General features: G+C 39.4%; 1 long non-coding RNA gene across 1 annotated transcript; it reads right to left on the bottom strand.

Moving 5' to 3' along the window:
• Positions 1–864: 864 nt before the first annotated feature.
• Positions 865–22,268, bottom strand: LOC140905975 (uncharacterized). Its single transcript, XR_012157010.1, has 3 exons — positions 22,188–22,268; positions 4,138–4,227; positions 865–937 (listed from the first exon to the last, which is right to left on the bottom strand). It is a non-coding gene; the product is annotated as an uncharacterized lncRNA (long non-coding RNA).
• Positions 22,269–22,501: the final 233 nt, after the last annotated feature.

Raw genomic sequence — 22,501 nt, 5'->3', positions numbered from 1 at the left:
GACTCAGGAGCTTCCTCCTTACTCCCTCACCCCAGCCCAAACTGTGCAAGGAGCTTTTCACATAATAGTAAACAGCCATAATACTAAAACAGCTCTGATTGACAGTTAGATTTAGTAATTGTGATTGTCCTGTAAGTATGGACCACCAAAGAGGGTATAAAGGTGATTGGAGGCTATGTATGCTAATGTCAGGTTTGGGAAACAAGCCAGTCAGAACAGGTTAAAAACTGTATAAAAGGACAGAGGGTTAACAGGCAAAAGTCAGTCAAGACAGGGAGCAAGGAGAAGATTAGACCAGAAGACAAACCTAAATGACTTGTTATGCTTATAAGAAGCACACGGAATCTTTTTCAATGGGATAAGGTAATACACTGCATTTATTGAGAGTACAATTTAATCATTAAAATCAGCATATACTTCTTTTCTCTCTCTCTCACTCTCACACACACACTCCAAAGGTTCTGCAGCTGGATCTTATAGTTACCAGTCCTTAGCATTGCTCGGTCAGTTTCAGTAGCCAGCTGAAACTACACACAAGGGAGGGAGGGAGGGGGAGCTGGAGTCTCTGTCCAATGCACTAGAAGCTCTGGTGTTGATGCAAAATGAACCCAAAGTCCCATAACAATACACCCTTCTTTTATAGCAATAAGTTCCCCTGGGAGTCTATGGGCTGTGTTATGTCATACTGGAGTCATTAATCACAAAGTAGTCAAGGCTGCTCCAAATCAGCATTATTTTGGGTTGTTTTCCACAGCTGTTTCTATCTCCTCTCTCTGGCTCCACGCTTTAGCTCATCCTTGGGGATGCATGCCTCTGCTTTAGGGTCGTCAATCTGCCCTTCTTCAGCCCTTCTGATCATTAGGGTGGCACCTCTTGATTCCTTCACTCCGCTCTTGACCATCCGGCTCATCTGGTACTGGCGCCTCCTGTCTCTTATCTGTTAGCATACCATACATTCCTCACTCACACAGAACAGTACTTTTTTTTAAAAAGGGCTTCTCACAGAGCAAAGGTTTCTTACAATGCAAAGCAGAGCTGAACCATCCTATCCTTAATAAAACAATTCCTTCTTACTACTACTAAAAATGCAATAAAACCCAAAACCATTTCTTCTTGCTAATTCACAACACATCATATCATATACTAACAAAATGAATACAGATCTTAATACTTAGAATAATTATCGCTTAAAACAATGTTCAAGGTTAGGCTTTCCGGCCTACATTGTGAAGAACAGCAAAGAAGCAACTACAGGGTAATAGCAGCAGCACCACTGAGACAGACCAGAAGGATCCTTAGACAGAGCAAAGGGAAAGAAGCCTACGGAGAGTAAGCCCACTAGCCATAGTATAGGATAGAAATAGGGTTAATTAATGTGTATGTCTGGGTTAATAAAGATGGGTGTCTATGGTGTGTATGTGTATGTTACTATGTATAAAGTTTAGAGTTTATTAAAAAGAAAAGGAGGACTTGTGGCACCTTAGAGACCAACCAATTTATTTGAGCATAAGCTTTCCTGAGCTACAGCTCACTTCATCGGATGCATACAATGGAAAATACAGTGAGGAGATTTATATACACACAGACCATGCAAAAATGGATGTTTACCATACACACTGTAAGGAGAGTGATCACTTAAGATGAGCTATTACCAGCAGGAGAGTGGGGTGGGGGAAGAGAAAACCTTTTGAAGTGATAATCAAGGTGGGCCATTTCCAGGAGTTAACAAGAACGTCTGAGGAACAGTGGGGGGGGGGGGAGGAATAAACAAGGGGAAATAGTTTTACTTTGTATAATGACTCAACCACTCCCAGTCTCTATTCAAGCCTAAGTTCATTGTATCCAATTTGCAAATTAATTCCAATTCAGCAGTCTCTCGTTGGAGTCAGTTTTCGAAGTTTTTTTGTTGAAGGATAGTCACTTTTAGAGCAGAAATCGAGTGACCAGAGAGATTGAAGTGTTCTCCGACTGGTTTATGAATGTTATAATTCTTGACATCTGATTTGTGTCCATTTATTCTTTTACGTAGAGACTGTCCAGTTTGCCCAATGTACATGGCAGAGGGGCATTGCTGGCACATGATGGCATATATCACATTGGTAAATGTGCAGGTGAACGAGCCTCTGATCGTGTGGCTGATGTGATTAGGCCCTATGATGGTGTCCCCTGAATAGATATGTGGACACAGTTGGCAACTGACTTTATTGCAAGGATAGGTTCCTGGGTTAGTGGTTCTGTTGTGTGGTGTGTGGTTGATGGTGAGTATTTGCTTCAAGCTGTGGGGCTGTCTGTAGGCAAGGACTGGCCTGTCTCCCAAGATTTGTGAGAGTGTTGGGTCAAGATTGCTGTCAGTGTCCTGCATATGACTGATCACCGTGTGCAGAACATAATCACTTAAGCCATTCCAACTGCATGACATTAAGGTCTTGGGTACTTTAATTTGGATACTTATGCTAAGGGATTTATGTTTATGTTTTAATTTATGTTTAGATTAATTGTATTAGGAAAAAATGTTCACACCAAAGAAAATACTTTGTTTTGGAAAAGTACTGCCTGGGTGTCAATCCTTTGAGTGGAAGGCTGTATCTGTGTCCTTTAGTGTGGATCAGTGGACGCAGTCTTAGGGTCAGGAGTGGTATAGTGGTCAGAGGGGGCTTATCATAAGTGATCGAACAACTGCGCTAGGTCCCACTGTTTTCAGGGAAACAGAATTGGGCACAGAGGGTGGAGACCAAGGGAGGCAGATTCTGTCCTGAGGAAGCAAGCTGTTTTCAGTGAAACAGGTCTGGGCCTGTAACAGGGTGATTACCCCGCTCCTGATATAAAAGGCTGAAGAGCAGCTGAAGGAGGCTGGCCAGGTAGTTGGCCCCAGCTGTGGCCAGCTCAATCAGGGTCCAGCTGGCCATTATAAGAGGGCTGGGAGTCAGGAGCTGGAGGAATCTTACTCTAGCCCTGGAGTAGGAAGGGCTAGCTGCCTGGAGCAAGGTACCTGAAGCAGAGCAGTGCTAGGGAAGGGCAAAGGGAGCTGGGGATCTCCAGCCTGATAAATTCCCAGGCTGCAGGCCTTGGTGAAGGCCTACAGAGGTACTGGGGCAGCCTGAGGACAGGCAAAGGCAGCAGGTCCTAACCCATTGCCAATGATGAGTGGCTATTACACTGTAGTCTACCCAGTGAGCGGGGGTTAGATGATGACTGGCAGTAGCCACTGAGGCAAAGTGAGTTTAGAGGGTTAGGGGTTACCCTAGGAGGGGAAACCCAAAGTGAGGGGGTACTGCTGGGCAGAACCCTAAGTTAAAGGGCACTGGGGTCTGGGAGGGACATGGGGCCAGTGGCAGGTGAGACACCAGCTGGCAGAGGGCACTCTGAAGCTGGTGAAGAGCTAATTCCCAAGAGGACCAGCAGGAGGCGCTGCAGCAGTAAGTCTCAACCTCACTACAGGGCCCCAAAGGAAGGCAGATTCTATCCTGGGGAAACAGGAGTTAACAGGAAAAAACAAACAACCAGAAACAGTTGTAGTCAAACGGACAACCATAGCCTGTGTAAGGATCAGTAGAAGGCAGTCTGCCACTGCCCTTGTCATGAAATGGTTGTAGCTGTAAGCACAGCTTTGCAGGTTGAAAGGGTGGCGATTAATGGTCACAACCTAAATTTCTGCCCCTTTCATCTTACAAAAACAGATAAGTGAGTCAGGTAAAGGGAATCTCTGCTAAGTCCAGGAAGGGGCAATAGATGAGCTATTGTGTGGGGTACCCTGGGTCTGTCTTAGGGGGTAACAGTTCAGGGAAGGTAACAATCTGGAAGTTACCTATACGAACATATATATGTATTAAACAAAAGGTTCATGTGGCCATCTTCTCATGTTTTCCCTCCTGTTTAGATACGGCTAAGTCATCCAATCATGGAACGGAACCAATACTACATGACTCATGTCACCTCTGACTTCACACATAATGAGTAGATAAGAGTCCAAAACGTAGCTGAAACAAATAGATTACAAAGCTACCTGTTGATTGAAATAATTCTGTAAGTATTTGTCTAACAGTTGCAAATAATGAAACTATTAATAAAAAAAGTCTGTTCATAGATAATTTAGGAATGGAAATATGCATTGGATAAATTAGTCACCAAATAGTTTACCTCGATCTGTTGCTGAGATATGTGAAATACTCTCCCAATCAGGATAGCAGGGACTGAGGACACCATCCAACTCTCATCTATAGAAACGGACTGGGAAACAACACAAAGGAAGTGTTGTTAGGAGATTTTATATAGATCTAAACACACACTTATCTTGTGAGTGTAAAAATCCTAGGTGATCGAAGAGGTTAATATTATAGATGAATAGGATTTACACAATTATCTATGTAGTTCGTAACTTTCTAAATCCATCAAAGACAATATTGATTTCTTTTGGTTTTGGAGTAAAATAAGTGTGTTTATGGAAATAATAATCAAAGTTATTGAAGCTGTAATAGCAAGTAGAAGAACCAAAATATATGTATTAAAAATAGGCTTAGCTATATGTCTTATGCATTAAGTGTAAAGGGCTTAGAAAGAGTCCCAGTAGAAGTTAAGATAAGCTAGCATGAGTATTATATGCTTGACCTAAGGTTATAAAATTTAGCATTATATATCTTGTGATACTTTAGTCATTCATTGTGTGATAAACAAGTAAACCACAAACATACATATGGTAACATCTTAGGGTACTTTAGCAATAAGCTAATCATGAAGGTAACTGCACTGACAGATCAAAACTATTGGGATATTAATTGATGCAAGTGAGGTCAGAAGTTTAACTATAGTTAGTCAGAATGCCACACATGGGCAGGGACTGAAACCAGATCAAATGTGGTCCCAGACATGCGTGGGTCAAATAGGAAAAGCTGTATAAAAGATGTGCTTATCCAATCAAAAGAGACTATCTGGGAGAAGTTTCAGAGTAGCAGCCGTGTTAGTCTCTATTCGCAAAAAGAAAAGGAGTACTAGTGGCACCTTAGAGACTAACCAATTTATTTGAGCATAAGCTTTCGTGAGCTACAGCTCACTTCATCGGAGAAGCAAACAGGAAATTAAGCAACAGAGATAAGGTACCTTAAAGGAACAATGAAGAAAGCTATTAATTAGGAACTGTCCCTGCCTAGCTCTAACCAATCTAGCTAGGTTTAGTCTTCCCAGACCCAAATCTAGAATCAAAGCGAATACTAAACCATTAAAGGACCTGAGGCCTAGAAAAGAAGGGGCATTGAGTGGGCAGTAGTGGCTAGACATAAGCCTCTGACAGAGAAATATATAATATGCTGTCTCTGTCTCCCACCCCAAGAGTAGGAATGGCTAGGCTAAATGGAACTTACTCAGCACTTGCAAAGAAAGAATAAAGTGTAAGTAGGAACCAGGCATACAGACTTTTTGTTGTTTTGTCCCTTTTGCCTGCTTGCTATGTAATTTCGGTGAATAAATAATGTTTTGTTTTGAAGAAACTGTCTTTGAGTCACTGTAACCAGAAGTTGGTTACAGATGCCTAGAGGAAAAGGGCTTACGGGTTCCAAATGCTTTTGGGCCTGTTGTGTCAATGTGGTTGGTAAACAGGGAGCTTGCCATCCAGATATCAAGTAAAAGAAAAAAAAGTTGGACCACATGGTTCCCTACTTGACACAAAGAAAGAAGGAAAGCCTGTCACCTGAAGGGTGCACATGAGAGGAACTAAAAGCAAAATTCACCCTGCAACTGTGACACAGAGTAGTTGTAAACGTTTTGAGGATCATATGGATGAAAGGCAGCAGTAACTGTAAAGTTATTCTTATTTACAAAATTGAGATGCAGTATTATTATTTGTATTCCAGTAGTACCTAGATGCCCCAATGTGGGCTCCATTGTGCTTGATACTATACACATGAGCAAAAAGACTAAGGAGCTTAATATATACATAAATTATTTAGATGGTATAAATAGTAAATTTATAATCTCACCTACACTGTCCTCATTTCTAATATTTTCTGATTGCCTTATTTAGCATGCAAAAAGTCATTCATCCTTATTTTAATATACTTTTTATAAGTTTTATCCCTTGATTTTTATTCTTTATTTGATTCTTGCTTATCAGATTTAGTCAGGAAGCAAGTCTAAAGAAAAATTGTTTCCAGAATTTAAGATTCCCCAATAAACTATGTAATTAATTACTCCAGAACTACTACTTTTCAGATACACCTCAAGACTTTCCTTAATTTTTTTTAGCTTCTTTGCCTATGAACTCAATTACCCTAATGAAACCTTTTAAAATATACCATGATAAATTGAAGAGGCATTAAAAGTGTTCTATCCAAAAATATTTCAAGCCTCAGTTATCCTATAAAGTTAGAAGTCTTCTTTAACAAGGTATTACACTAAAGGTATATCTTCTAGAAATTCTGATTTTTAATGCTTGGCCTTTAATTTGGAGTTTAATCAAAACACTATTAGAAGTTTGAATAGATTCCATTTTGCTATTTTAAACTTATATGCAACATTGTGAAAACAGACAGCAGCCTAATCTTATGTAGGAATTGTGCTCATGAGAATAAGAAGAAAATTGTTTTATGTTCAGGTTCATTTGCCTCCAAAAATCAATTAAGCTGAGTTCTTTCACGCTTAATTTTATTACTTTCACTGAGTCAGACAGTGCTTCCCTTTAACTGAGAAGATCTATCTATCTGAGAACTTTTATGTGAAAAAGAGCTGATGTCTCCAGCTATGCAAGTAAATGGAAACAGTTACTGCAGAAGAATGTTCTTTAAAAATAAGAATATGCAATATATTAACCGCTTAAATATCTGCACTATTTACATTTTGTATAAGGAACCCATCACCATGGTAACTGAATACCTTCCAAAAAAGGCTCCTCAACAAAAATTGGAAAATATCCATTTTGTAGGGCTCTTCCTTTGAGTGAGGTTGGGCTGCTGGATGAGGCACAGGGCTGGGAATTAGGAGATCCCTGTGAGACTTTGGGCAAGTCATTTAGGCCCTGTGCTGCATGGAGAACAAGATGGATGAAACTCCTGAACTCAACTGGAACCCTAGTGACTTCAGTGGAGGCCCACTGTCATGGATCTCAGTGTAAGATTAAAGCCTTAATCTCTCTCTGCCTCAGTTTTAGGTCTCCATCTATGACTTCTGAAGATTTAAACAATAGAAACTGTGTATCAAAAAACCCTCAGGGCTTCCTAACAATTAATTAGGCTTGCAATCACATATGAAAAACAGCAACATACAGCAAACAAAGTAACTCAACTGGCCAATAAATACAAAACAGAAGATGCCCCCTCCACCCTCTCAAGGACCCACTGTGGTAGACAAGCTCTAATACTTTCCCCTACATAACTAGGGCATTGTGAGAATAAATTCATAGATGCTGTTAAGATACTTAGATAATATAGTGATAGGAGTTGGAAAAGTACCTAGAGAAATAGGGCTTTGTTTGATTTTAATATGGGGTTGTTTGGTGGGTTCTTTTGGGGGAAGGCTATAGCAAAAAAGAAAAGGAAGATTTTATTCATTTTGCTTTGAAGACACCAAGATTCATTATCTGCCATACATCTAAATTCTATCTGGTTGTAAAATGTAATTTAGGAAATGTGTCTTCCTGTTGGATCTGTGAGAGGATTTAATTTCATATTCCTCTTCCTGAAGATAATAGCATTAGCCTTTTTTTGCAAACTGGCACAAAAAGGTACTTCTCCAGGAGAACCCACATTTACATTGTGGAGTAGACTGTAACACTAAGATTGGACCCTAGCGTGAGCTCTGAAATGCATTATAGGAGGATCCAGGGTGGACTCTCTGTAGTCCATTGTAGACAAAAGGCAGGGCTATATCCACCCTCTTCCCCACCCATTTTGGCTAACAGCTGCAGAGGCACTGTCCAGGAGCTGCCCATGAATTCTGGGGAGCAGAGAAGCATGAATTGAGTCCAGCCCTGTGGCAGAGCTGGTATGTAGGGAAGAGCCACATGGAAGAGAAGACCATGCTTGTTAACAAGCAAGCTTGTTTACTGAGTAAAATAGAAAAAAGGGAAGCATGCTCTAGAAGATTCTTATCTGGAGAATGGACTCAGGGTGTGGTACACAGCAGGCTTACTCCACTGAAAATCTGGAGATAAGCAGACTTTATTTATCAAGCTCCACAACTGGCAATACTGGTTAGTCAGGATGAGAACATCAGCACATCTGACTCTCATAGCGGGTGCTGGGGACCACAGTGACCTAAGCAGGTGAGACATGAGGCAGAGAAAAGGAAGATGAAAACATCTGGGAGAATTTGTTAATCATTGGTGTCCCTCTTTTCACTTGACTCCAAATCATCAACTCTGTCACCACAGAGGAAGCTGGACTCATCACCTCGTCGAAGCTTGAGACAAACATGTTCTCTCTAGTTTAACAGAGCATTGGGAGAGGCATCAATATCATGTCATACCAAAAGTTTGGGAGGCTGAAGTTTTATCACACCTACACTTCTGGTTATAAACAATAACCTAAAAAAAGACCATTAGGCAATTTAGATCCTCAAAAGGAGATGTAGATATAAATTACATGGGATGATTTTTAATCATGCAAATTTAAAATAAAATGAAAAATTAATTTAAGTGTATGAACTGTGCATGGCTTCAGGCTGCAGTGTGCAAGTAGAAAAGATACAGTGTGCAGTGAATTGTCACAATGGTATAAGTTATCCAAAAGTGACCAGTGATTTTTGGATAGCAAACTTGCAACATGTGAAAGAGACTTAATTTTTAGAGAAGGGTTGCTCATCACTTTTTGAAAATCAGGTCCAATCAAAGCGTCAACTTAGACACACAATCTGTATTTACCGTTGAAAACTTAAGCCTGGATCTTTTTATTTTTAAGTAATAAATATGTTTGCCTGCTTCCAAAACCAGTTCTTTGGCCATTTTTATTTGCTTAATTTTCTAACATCTTGTCTCCATGACAAAGTTGTAGCAACTTAGTTACATCAGTTTTAAAAACTGATCTAGTTTTAAAAAATAAAGCCCTGTATCAGGATTCTCTTAAAAATCAGTTTAAAAAGTGCCTTATCTCAATTTAACTAGTTAAGCTATTAATTATATTGATATAAGGCACCCCAGGGGCTGGCAAATATTCAGATACATCAGTTTCTATGATATTTTAGTTACATTGGTACAACTTTCACATGTAGACAAGGCCTAAGTTTCCATTTGTATCAGACTTTTTTTATGCTTCTCCATGCGAAATCATCTTGTAGAAGACTGTATGTATACAAATATCAACTGGAAATAGAAAATGAAAAGCCATACCTATGTTACCCATTGAAACTGTACACAGTGATAGAATATTATTTTTAAAAGCAGCAACATTGCCAGTTAGAAGATAAAGTTATAAATGTGTACAATTAACTAAGTCTGTAAGAGCTAATTTACAGTGGCCATAAAAACCATGACTTGGTGACTAAATGTCATATTGTAATACATTGGAGAGAAAAGGGGGGTGAGATAATGTCTTTTATTGGACCAACTTCTGTTGGTGAGAGAGATATGTACTGTAATACATGTCATTGTAAAGCAGACAAATTATTGCTAGGGGCAAATCAAAATATAAAGTGATAAAGTCACATTTAATTTATATGTATTGACTTATAAATTTTTTTTCCTAATTTATTAGCCATGCATTACAAATCTGCGCTACTGAAAACAATTATGTAATGCTGTTTATCAAAATATACCAAGCAGATTTCAGAAACAGTAACAGGGATAACTAAAACTAGTGTTAAAATCAAAAAGATGTGGCCTCTGATTCTATATTTGGGTCAGATGCCTTTGCAAACCTGAACTTTCCTTCATAATCTCTGTTACCTCCATCACTCCAAACTCACTTAAAAACACCCCCCCACCACTGGCCTATTTTTCAGAGATAGGAAGCTCCCACAGCTGCCATTGACTTTAATTGCAATCATGTGTTTTCAGCACTTCTGAAAGTCAAGCCCCATGAACCTTTACAGGTGACTTGCCTGTCATTTGAAATTGTTCAGAACTAGAGAGCTCACAGTTTTCTTGAGACCTCACTAAAGTCCTCCAATTTTGTGAAAGTTTTATCTACAAAAGACAATTTTCACTAGGTCACTTTCTGGATCAGCATTTTGCGAAACTCTGACTGCAGCACAGAAAAAGCCAAGTTCTAGGAGCTCATGCCTAATGCGTGTGATGCAGAGAAATGCTAGATACATGGTCTCTTCTTTGGTGCAGCATCATGAAACAAACCTACTAAACACAACTACCTGAGTGTGTCAAGCTGGAACAAGAGCATATGGCATATATGAAGCAACACAATACAGCTAATTCATGAAATGTCTTTTCTCTTGGAATTGTTTGTACAACTCTGGTATTGAATTCTATGAGATTCCAACCAACTTTATACTACTCTCCCCATAATAGGGTAACACAATGTGTGTGCGTGTGTGTGAGTGAGAAATTTCCCAATACCATTTCTGTGGCATCAATTAGTTTGTCTTTCAGACAGTGGCACTGATTAAACTAATGATGCATGGAGGATTACTGTGCACACATCCTATGCTTTTGACACCACTTCACCTTCACCTTTATTGGCGTCCCGTAAAATATTTAGAAGAAAATTATTAGTGTCATTGCACCCAGTGCACACATAGATCACTAGAAGTTTATTTCATAAACTAAGAGCTGCAGTCCCTATCATTATAATTTTCCTCCACTTTCACTTTCCCCACTCTGTTAAGAACCAACATTTTCTGCTCACTGATCTTACCTCTTTTCTAAGAAAAGTTTTTTCTTCCTTCACACTATACAGAAGTATCATCCACTTTTCATCAGATGAACATCCTGAAACAGTTTGCAATGATCAATAAGGGCCTAATTTTGCAGACAAGTGCCTTCAACTTCCATCAACAGAGCTAAGTTTCTGTGTACACTCACACTTAGACAGGCCCTGATTTTCCACTGGTGTGTATCACTCAGGTACACCATTAGCTTCAGTAGTCTGACTCTGAGCTACACCTCTAAATGAGGGAGGAAGATGGGAAAGCTGCACAGCCAGGGAATGTAATGTGAAAATTCTCTCCCCTATGTAATAGTATTTATAAACGGTGAGGCTCATGAAACTATTCATGTGTATAAAGTTAATAGTGTATTTAAGGATTTTCTTTGCTCAATCAGTGCCATAGAGATCAATCCATATCTTAAGGAAGTCAAATCTTTCCATCAACTTTAATGGGAGCTGTATCAGGCCCTGAAAGAAGATGGGGCTATTTGAATTCTTTTCTTGATTACTGTGGTTTAGAAGGGAAGAAAAAGTAGGAATGCTATTCTGATTTTTTCCTCAATTTTGCTCCACCCACTTAATGTTCTCTCAGCAGCCCACTCATTCTTCATGATTTAACAAACTCTCCACAGGAGCATTAGTTATACCCTCATCATACCCTTCAGTAGTGTGAGTGGCTTTGCTTTCAATCACTTTGATATGGTTACTAGGCTCAAAACAATACAAAAAATTACAGACTTAGGAAGAGAAAAGCAGTTATCAGCAAGTCCTTATTCCTGGTCAGAGATAAATTTCCAGACACAAGGCTGCATTGTTTCTTTGTGTTGTGTTGTGTTGTGACCCAAAGTCAGACAGGACAACTTTCCAGTTGTTCAGAACGAAGTCAATGGCTGGAAGAAGTGACAGCCCCTCGAATTGGAATACGATGATGCAAGAGGCTACTGAAGGCATGTTCTGAAGAGTGTAAGTGCTCCCTCAGTTCTTGAACTCTCTTTGTTGAGGTATGAAATCTACTGAAACATTTGACAGTTAAACCTTCATCATCATAGGTGAGAACTTGTCATGTGCTGCACAATATAGACATATTCATACAATGGCTGGGCTTTCACAATGATGAAGATGGAATGTTGCTGCATTCTGTAGTTTAGTGATGTCCTGTCAGGAGCACATGCAGCTGTATTACCCTGTTGTGAATATCTCTCCCAGTTTTGATGAAATCTTTATAGAAATTGTATCTTCATTTTTCATCTCCATGATCAGAGAAATCCAGGTAACCTCCACATTGTTCATTATCTTTTTGAAAATCATTGAACTGTGACATTTCCTTTCACTTGACAATTCACTAGCAATTAAAAATTGCTTATTCTTTTCCAAGGCCCATAGCTTCAATGGAAAGCCAACACACTGCTCTTATACTTTGCACAGTCGCTGTGAATTCTCTTACTAACTGGGTTAAAAGCTTCATGGCAGAATCTAATAAGTAACTGTGGGGACAACACATACCATGATACACTCATACAACTTCAGCTGCTGCTCTGGTCCTCTTGAGTGGAGTGTAATAGAGGACCTTTTAGCAATGTGTGTGCTCTTGGCTTTTAATGGCAATGGTCTGCTTCTGTTTATCTGATTTATTTTTGTCTGTCTTTCTTTTCTTTTTTTTTTGCGACAGAACCAATGCAGAAAACACTGCTGGATCCAGACTAGAGTTGGGAGGAAAAAAAAGTCTAATAGTTTAAAACTATTTTCGAATCAGTGTTCAGTTTTCCCAAAAGTTTCATCTAAACACAAAAAAACACAAAGCGCTTTGTTAATTTTGAAACTAAATGTTTCATTTCAACTCCAAATTTTTCATTCTGATTTCGGGCATTTTTACAAAGCAAAGGAGAGGAACTTGCTTATACTCTTTAGCCAAATTGTTAGGGTACTCACTTGGGGTGTGAGAAACGCAGGTTCAATTCCCCTTCTTCCAGATTTAGAGAAAGGATTTGAACTTGGGTCTCCCTTCTTTGCAGAGGAGTACCTTAACCAGCCAGGCATGGGATAATCCACCGTAGACCTCTCTCAATCTCTTCTGTTGAAGCTGTTCCATGGATGTCTAAATAATTTAATAGTCATTGGAGCAGGGATTGGATCTGGGTCTCCCACATCCTGTGAGCCGACCCTGACCAGCAGGCAATCACGTCATTCTCAGGCTTTTTCCTGGCCCAATTATTATTCATTGTCATTCATAATAGCAATTCACAGTAAGTGAATTTTATGAATCAGCATTTTATTAACCAAATCTTCTTTGTCTTTAGTCAAAATACCCAAAATTGAAATTCAATTCCAACATGTAAGAAAGCATTCTGTTTTGGCCTCATCCATTTAGTTGCGACCCAACCTGTTTGGTTTTTTTGGATAGCGAGTCACTGAAAAATTTCAAAACTTTCATTTTTGGCTCAACCCGAAACAAATCTTGTGTTTTGATTTTTCAGAATTGCCAGCAAACTAAAAAATCCAACTATTTGCCCAGCTCTAATTGATACCTTTTGCCCTCCCACAATCACAACACTGAGATAGCAGTGATTTGAACTCTGAATACGTCATCCTTTCATTTCTTTCTTAAGCATCAAGATTTTTATTAATATTCTCTCAACATTACAGTCATGTTCCTAACTTTCTATGTTAAACATAAGCTCCCCAAAGATCAGGACACACCAATTCAAAGCACCACCAGACCCTGACAGAACAGATGCAAAACCTGCAGAGATATCTCCACTGCTACAGTGATCAATACCCCCCACAACACACCTTTCAAGATCCATGCACATGCCTATCACAACACGTGGTGTACCTCATCTAGTGCACTAAATGCCCCAACAACAACATGCCCCTCCTATGTAGGAGGCACCAGACAATCACTATGCTCTCGAATAAACTCGCACAGGAAAATGATAAGACAAAAACACCACATCACCTGTGGGTGAAAATTTTCACAAAGTGATCACTTTATATCTGACCTATGAGTCCTCATCCTCAATGGAAACTTGCTCAACACTTTTGAAAGATGAGCCTGAGAGCTTAAATTCATAACTTTGCTAGACACTAAAAATCATGGTCTCAGTGAAGATATTGGATGGATGATTTATTACAACAGTCTGTAACCCACTAACTCCCCTTTTTGTCCGATAACTACAGGGGTGTTAATGGACCACTTCACCTTGAATGGTCCCTTAGAATATGTGCCAACTACTTATGCTAAACTATCTGTTTGATCCTGTATTTAGCTGTGACACTCTGAGTACCTTTCCCAGACTTGAAGAACGGCTCTGTCTATCTCGACAGCTTGTCTTTCTCACCAACAGAAGTTGGTCCAACAGAAGATATTACCTCACCCACCTTGTCTATGTTAAACATAAACAGCCGAGAGCAGGTTCCAGGGCAGTCTCCCAAACCTTCCTATCTGTGCTGCCAATGTTCCTAGTTCAATCCCCAGTAGCTAGGAAGCCTCTAAAAATTGCTTGTGTTAAGAGAAAGGTTCCTCCATTCTGCCCCTCCAACCCTGTATTATAAAAAGGGGAGGGGTGGAACTGGAATTAGTGTGCCGAGAACCAACCCGTCTTCTGATGAAGAGCTGGAAACAACAGTGCTGGGGGACAGCATAGCTAACAACAGCCCCATTTACAGGATCCCCAGCCTACAATGAGCCAAGTCAGGAAACACAGACTGCGTTGTGAGAGAGAGAAGCAGGGCAGGTCTGGTACATTGTGTTCAAACAACCCAAAGTGCAATAGATTGTGTTTGTAAATACATAGTGTCACACTGGTAAACCAGGTGCCAGCTCTGGCCAAGGCCTTAGGCGCTAACTAAGAACTGACAATCCCATAGCTGGTAACCAAATCAGTTCACCTTTATGTTAGTTTTGTTCAAAATAGGTTTTAGTCATAGAAGAATGTTTTTAGTGTTTAGACGCTATGAAATGCTTGTAAGGTACTGCATGCATTAGTCTCACTTGTAATGTCAGTATTGTGTGCTACAAGGTAAAATATGTTTGTTTTATAATTGTAAAAATTCTTGTTCTGAACTTGTGAACTCAGACAGGAAGAGTGGTTCCTCTCGCCCATCAAGGAGGACTATCAAGCCATAATGGTCCATCTAGGACAAAAAGTTTGCTAATTGACCTATCCACCCATGAAGAAGTTACGAGCAGCAACCCTAGTTCCATCAGTTGGAACTCTGGGAGAACATCGTATAAAGATGCTCACAAAAAGAAATGTTTCAGAGTAGCAGCCGTGTTAGTCTGTATCCATAAAAAAGAAAAGGAATACTTGTGGCACCTTAGAGAGTAACAAATTTATTTGAGCATAAGCTTTCGTGAGCTACAGCTCACTTCATCGGATGCATGCAGTGGAAAATACAGTGGGGAGATTTTATATACACAAAGAACATGAAACAATGGGTATTACCATACACACTGCAATGAGAGTGATCAGGTAAGGTGAGCTATTACCAGTCCTTGCTTACAGACAGTTCCCCAGCCACACACCACAGAACAAAAACACTAACCCAGGAACCTATCCTTTCAACAAAGCCCATTGCCAACTGTGTCCACATGTCTATTCAGGTGACACCATCATAGGGCCTAATCACATCAGCCACACGATCAGAGGCTCGTTCACCTGCACATGTACCAATGTGATATGTGCCAGCAATGCCCCTCTGCCATGTACATTGGCCAAACCGGAGAGTCTCTACATAAAAGAATAAATGGACACAAATCAGACATCAAGAATTGTGACATTCAAAAACCAGTCGGAGAACACTTCAATCTCTCTGGTCACTCGATTACAGACCTAGAAGTCGCAATATCACAACAAAAAAACTTCAAAAACAGACTCCAACGAGAAACCTTTGAATTGGAATTAATTTGCAAATTGGATACAATTAACTTAGGCTTGAATAAAGACTGGGAGTGGATGTGTCATTACACAAAGTAAAACTATTTCCCCATGTTTATTTCCTTACCCCCCCACCCCCGTTCCTTACACGGTCTTGTCAACTGCTGGAAATGGCCCACCTTGATTATCATTACAAAAGGTTTTTTTTCTCTCCTTCTGGTAATAGCTCACCTTACCTGATCACTCTCGTTACAGTGTGTATGGTAACACCCATTGTTTCATGTTTTCTGTGTATATAAAATCTCCCCACTGTATTTTCCACTGCATGCATCCCAATGAAGTAAGCTGTAGCTCACAAAAGCTTATGCTCAAATAAATTTGCTCATCTCTAAGGTCCCACAAGTACTCCTTTTCTTTTTACAAAAAGAAATGTTTCTCTCATTGCTGTTTCAACTCTCATAGGGACACAGACACTAAACTAAGGCAGAGATCCCTAGAGGTTAGCCCTCAAGTCCACCATGAAAGACATTTTTGAATTTACAGATCATTACATCTCTATCATCTTTAGGCATCATAGATGGCAACTCGTTTGTGTGTACATTCTTGTTTGCTTTAATCTGTAAATAATTCTCTCCTTTATTTTTCCTAGTTAATAAACCTTTAGATCATTCATTACAGGACTGGCTAAAGGCATTGTCTTTGGTGTAAGCACTAGGGTACCAGTTGATCTGGGGTAAGTGACTGGTCACTTGGGACTGGAAAGCAACCTGAATACTTTGTGATTTTTGGTGTAAGTGGCCCTTTATCAGTAAGTGCACATTGCCTGGGTTGCAAAATGTAAATAGTGCAGATAGACTGGAGAGCCTAAGGGGACTGTCTGTGACTCCAAGGTATGACTATTATAGTAATCCAGAAGTTCACATTTGTTACTGGCTTGGTGAAATCAAATTACAAAATATACCACCAGTTTGGGATGTCTTTCCTTTTTTGACAGTCTGCCCTGAGGCAGGCATTCACAGTCATGAACCACTTCACACAGCGGGACACATAACTCATATTCATTTTGTAACCAGGAAACCCCTGGTGAGCCATGATGACTGCAGTTGAAGGAAAGGAACTGAGAGATGTGTCAGTTCTTTAAAAGAGGTATATTGATATTTATTTTATCAGCATCTACGCTTGTTTATTTTAGTCCCATTTCCCCATAAGCTCTCTGAAGCCAAACTATGTTCAATTTTTTTTCTGCCTGGGAAGTCCAGAGTTTTTATAGGTAGGCAGCCTCCAGCCTGGGCCTGGCCTGTTCCAAATTCCGTACCTTTTTTACCAAGACATTGCTTCTTCTCAGATGTCAATCTGCCAATGACTTCAGGGCTTTGCTCTCTGCACCAGTTTGCCCCACAGCAACTCTTAAGACACGCACACTTTTTTCTGGTGTTGCCTCTCTTCTTCCTCCTCATTCCTGGAGTGAACTGGGCCTATATTATACAGGCCCCAGACCATTCCCACTTCAGCAGGTGTTGCTAAGGGTTAATAGTTAATTGGAACCAGCTGAACCCTAAACTCATTCTAATACCTGGGGTAGTCTAGTATTTTGAAATGTGTTTTGCAAATGTTTTACTTTCATGACCTGAAATTATAAGTGAATAATCTCATTACTTGATTTTTCTTATGCTACATGTGGAAGAAGGTACCACAAAAATGCATGTTTTATAGCACAACTCCTGTAGTTTAGGTTACAAAACTGTTTGTTTTAAACTTTTGTTTCCACACATTTCTTCTTGAAATATTCATCTTTTGGGTTGACACCACCCATTCTTGGTTTAAGACCAAGGGTGATTTATTTTTATTTGTTTTAGTTTGGAAAATTGAGCAAAGTCATTTTAGTCAAAAACACCTCTCCCATTAAAAAAAAAAAATCTCAATTTAACAATCAGGGTGGCTACATTTTAATTAATTTATATATTGCTATGGGGCTAGGTAAAAGAAGGAAAATGCTGTTCCATCTCTCCTTAGTGCCCACATTCAATCTCTGCTTTGTACCCCACCATGATTCCTCAAGAGTGTAAAAGAGAAGGATTAAGCAATAAATTTTGTACATAAAAATGATCACTCCTATAAATTACACAATTACTATATCACGTGGCACTAATAAAAAATTATTTGGCTTTTTAGCATATTCTAGTTTCAGTAAAAATTAATGAAATCAAAATTTATTAATTGAAATAATTGTTAATTTTTATGTCTTTTTTGACTTCAATATATTACTAGTTGTACAAAAGAAAATAATTGTGCAATTAGTGATGGATTTGTCATTCTCATAAGTAATTATTATACTGCACTTAGATGCAGTTGAATAAAGTATGGGGGGGGTTAAATATAAAAACAACAAGAATTATTTTTTGGGGTTCGTAAATGTTTGTATATATTGAAAAATGAAATTACTGGTACAATGCTGCTATTGCATTGACTTCCTGTTAGTACTCTGTCTGAAGTGTTTTAATAAGGAAAGCTGCAAGCTGAGTGGATTTTTGAGTCGATACATTCACAGGAAGTGTTTTAATATTGGAAGGGTTTGGGGGGGTTTGGATACTCTTACCTACCCTATTATCCTGATTCTGCAATTGGCCATGCAATATACTTCTAGAATTGGGACCAAAATATATTACAGTATTGTGAAAGGAAGCAGTCAAAAGGGATCATAACTAAGGGGCTAAATCTGCTGTTGTTGCAGTCGTTCATTGGTTCATTAATTTTAGTGGAAGCCGGATCCAACCTTGAAGGGTCAGAGAAATAAATAAAATAAATTAAAAATCCTAAAAACTGGATAGCTCAGTGGTTTGAGCATTGGCCTGCTAAACCCAGGGTTGTGAGTTCAATCCTTGAGGGGGCCATTTAGGGATCTGGGGCAAAAATTGGGGATTGGTCCTGCTTTGAGCAGGGGGTTGGACTAGATGATCTCCTGAGGTCCCTTCCAACCCTGATATTCTATGATTCTATGATACTGTACACATATCTAAACTACAGCTAATTTGGATCTCTTGGGGAGATGGGCAGACCTTGAACTGGAGGGATATACATAGATATCACACTTCCCACCCTGCCTCCCAGTTCTTACTGCTGCTGGTTTACAGGAAAAGTGAGAACAGATAAAAGGTTTATGTTCACTATCAGTGTGTGTGTGTGCATATGCATATATGTGCGGGAGTGGAATATTTTATTATATACCCATAATCTGAGTTCAAGTGATAAAGTTGGGGAGGATGGGATCCCAGTTCATGCATTTTGATTGAAACCTTGAACAATCCAATGGTTTTAGCAGATTTGGGAGGTTATTTATATACAAAAGTAAAAATGAACAATAAGAGGTGTAAACCCCACACAGATTGAAACTGAACAAGTTTATGCAAAGCCCAGCAAAGCAAAATGCCACATTTCACAAGTTCCAGGGCTGTATCCTGCAAACACTGACTTAGAGGGGTCTGCAGACATGAGAGAAGACATTTCTAGGCATAAGTGTTTGCATGATAAGAGCCCTAATCAGGACTTGAGCTTTGTGCTCCATCAATGAGAGAACATGGGGCTCTGGCTCCACATTGACTCAAAGGGAAAGGCACCATCTATAGAATCACCAACACTATTTTCTGCTTATGGAAAAGTCCTACAGAATGACCGAAAGAATAAGCTCTCCTGCATAAACTGATAATTATATTCCTGCACTAGAATTCAAAAAGATGGTTTTAAAATTTATATCATAAAGCTCTTATTCTTTATTCAATCTGATAGGATTTTAAGAGTAATTTCTATAAAACTATCAGTTTCAGTGCTTTTAAATTCATAGTTTCAGAGCGCGTAGGCCACAAAGGGATCATTTAGTCTGATCTTCTGCATATGACTGCCCTGCACCTTTAAGTGCGTGGGCAGGGGAGAAGATGGGGGTGTTTGGCTGGCTGTCCAAGTGAAGAGAACAGTGCTTTATGGCTGGGGGAAAGGGGGAAGATGAAAACTGCTGCAAAAAGGGGCACTGTGATCACTGACTCATTCTTTGGGAATGCAGGGTTTAAAAAGGGGCAGCTCAGTGCCTCAAGCCTTCCCTTTTAAACAGACCAAGGGGTCCCAGCAATGAAATTTTTGGAAGGACTTGGAGTGAAAAAGAGGGGGAGCTGGTGGAAGCCCCCTACCCCGGGTATGATAAGGTCCCAGCAATGGATTTGCTGGCGGGATCTGGATGGAAAAAGAGGGGAAGCTGGTGAAAGCCCCCCGGATAATTCTGGAATAAATATGGAGTTACCTGCATTGTACACTGTTATCTGCTGGGTAGTCCCAGACATCTAATAATAACATTGCCGCCTGATTAAACCCATGTCAGATGTCTCCTGTCCTTCTTTCGGCATAGCCAGACAATCATAGGCAATTAAATTTCAGCCCCAGATACCCCTTCTATAATACTTTTCCACATGAGGCAGCAGCACCCAAGCCCTGACAAGGTCTGATCCCTGCTACCTGAAAACAAATGGAAATCACAGCCCGAAGTAAATAGGTTACGTGTATTAGTTTCTGACTGGAAAGCAATGGATTCGGGGACCTAGAGTCCATCAAAGCCAATCTTCAAGAAGTATGTTATGTCAAAATGATGTGTAACAAGAGTTTCTGAGGCCAAGAGGTGTCACAGCAGATATTATTTAAAGATTATTCCTGTAAATAAGTATTTTTACATACATGCTCTCTGATTGACTTTCAAGGAACCTATATGCATACTCCTAATTTTGTTACCCTGAAACTATTTTAATCTGAAGAAAAATAGTATTCTCAAACTGTCACTCTCACAATAGATTATCCTGAATTTCTGCATGTCCTTAGAAAGGAGTCTCTACTCTAACATGGTCACTACACAAATACTTGTATTTTATCCAATGGTTATTTCTAATAAGCTAAACTGCACATGTATTTAGATTGCTTATTCAGTTCAGCACAAAATGTACTGCATAAAATATCACATCTGGAAATAATTTTGGTCCAAAGTTGTTTGTAGAAATAAAAGACTGTTACTTTCATCTTGAAGCAGCATAACTAAGTTTTCTTATTTATTTTATTTTGCAAATGAGGACAAAAAAGGATGAGTTATATAAACTGAAGGATGACATAAGATTATGGCTTTCAGTACCAACCATCAGAGGGCAAGGAAGGGGCCAATTAGTAGAGCAGTGATATGAAGTTTGCACTTTTTCCGTTAACAAATACAGGATTCCAATTTCTCAGTATCCAATTTCACACTGTCTCAGTGTGGCAGCTTTTTTGATCTCTAAGTTTGCGTTAAGAGATATAATGGCTAATTACTGTCAATATCAAAGGCTACACAACTTGGGTAAAGAAAGTGAGATTATGAAGACTTAAGACCAGATCCAAAGTCCACTGAAACCACTGAATGCATCCGATGAAGTGAGCTGTAGCTCACGAAAGCTCATGCTCAAATAAATTGGTTCGTCTCTAAGGTGCTACTAGTACTCCTTTTCTTTTTGCGAATACAGACTAACATGGCTGCTACTCTGAAACCTGAAACCAATGAGTTCTTCCACTGACTTCAGTATGTGTCAGATCAGGCCCTTGAACTCAAGTATTTCACATTCTTCTAATGTTCATCTAAACTTTAAGAACACTCAGAGGACCAAACGTTTTGTCATAATAGAGAGCTAGGCTGGTTTACATGAAATGCAAACTGATGAGAGGGAAAAGGGTCTAAAAACTTTGTTAATCTTCACTGGAGTAGAAAACCAAAGTGCTATTTGGTATTCATGAGGACAATTAATTGAGGAGAAACTTTTGGTTCAGGAAAGTAGTATTTAGGGGGAGGGATTCAGATACTTGGAAGATCATGCCAGCTTTCCTTTAATTATTGAGGAATTAGAACAACAAACCTGCCAGGTTGCTAGCTGGACTTAGCCCAGGCAGATGGCACTACACCATATAAACCAGTTTTGGGGAAAAGTCTGCTACCATATGCTAGAGTCAGTTCAGACTAAGCTAATTAGTTCTTATTGTACTGAGAGACTATTCTCCATGAAATCTCTTATGGACAGGTCACAGTTACAGACTAGCAAAAGGGAGAAGGGAAAAAAGAGATAAAAATCCAAATGGTTGTATACTTTCAGTGAGCTTGTTTACTCCAGTCAAAAATAAAGGTCAGAATGGTAAACTATTACGAATAACCTTTCAGCTCAATCCCCATAGTACTAACATTCCTAAACCCTGTTTGGAAAATAAAAATTGAATGTTGTAATTAATTACATGCTGGTTCTCCTCCACCTCCCTGCCCCCCCCCCCCCAGCACCTTTCTCTCCCAGCTGTGGTAGCAAGAAATGCATAAAGAAGATCAGGGAATTGAACAATAATCAGTTAAACTACATAAATTGCAAAAGAACTTGCAACAGTCATTTAAGAAAGTTTAATACTTTGACACTAAGAGGAACAATGACAAGACTTGATGCGTAGATACTGTTAGCTGAAAAAATACCTTAGTATCCAGTATTCTCAGTCTTGGCTCTTTTTCCAGGCAAACATAAAAGTGGATGCCAGTTTCCCCAGGCTCTTCCCTGCAAGAATAAGATGAATACAGACACCTTTTAAAAAAGTAAGCTACCTGGGTGTTATATAACCATTTATCTGCAAATACTATGGCACTCTCAGTGTATCTGTCACTGCCTTGCCCTGTGACTGGACATGATTCTCAGGAGTAATATTTTTTGTCCTGTCTACTGAAATAGGCCATCACTGTGCTTTACAAATATTTAATCTCACAGGAGCCCTGTTTGGCAGGTACTTTAAATA

This window comes from Lepidochelys kempii, chromosome 2 (genome assembly GCF_965140265.1).
Source record: "Lepidochelys kempii isolate rLepKem1 chromosome 2, rLepKem1.hap2, whole genome shotgun sequence".
In the NCBI taxonomy this organism is placed as follows: Eukaryota; Metazoa; Chordata; order Testudines; family Cheloniidae; genus Lepidochelys; species Lepidochelys kempii.
This window is presented reverse-complemented; position numbering and strand designations above follow the sequence as displayed.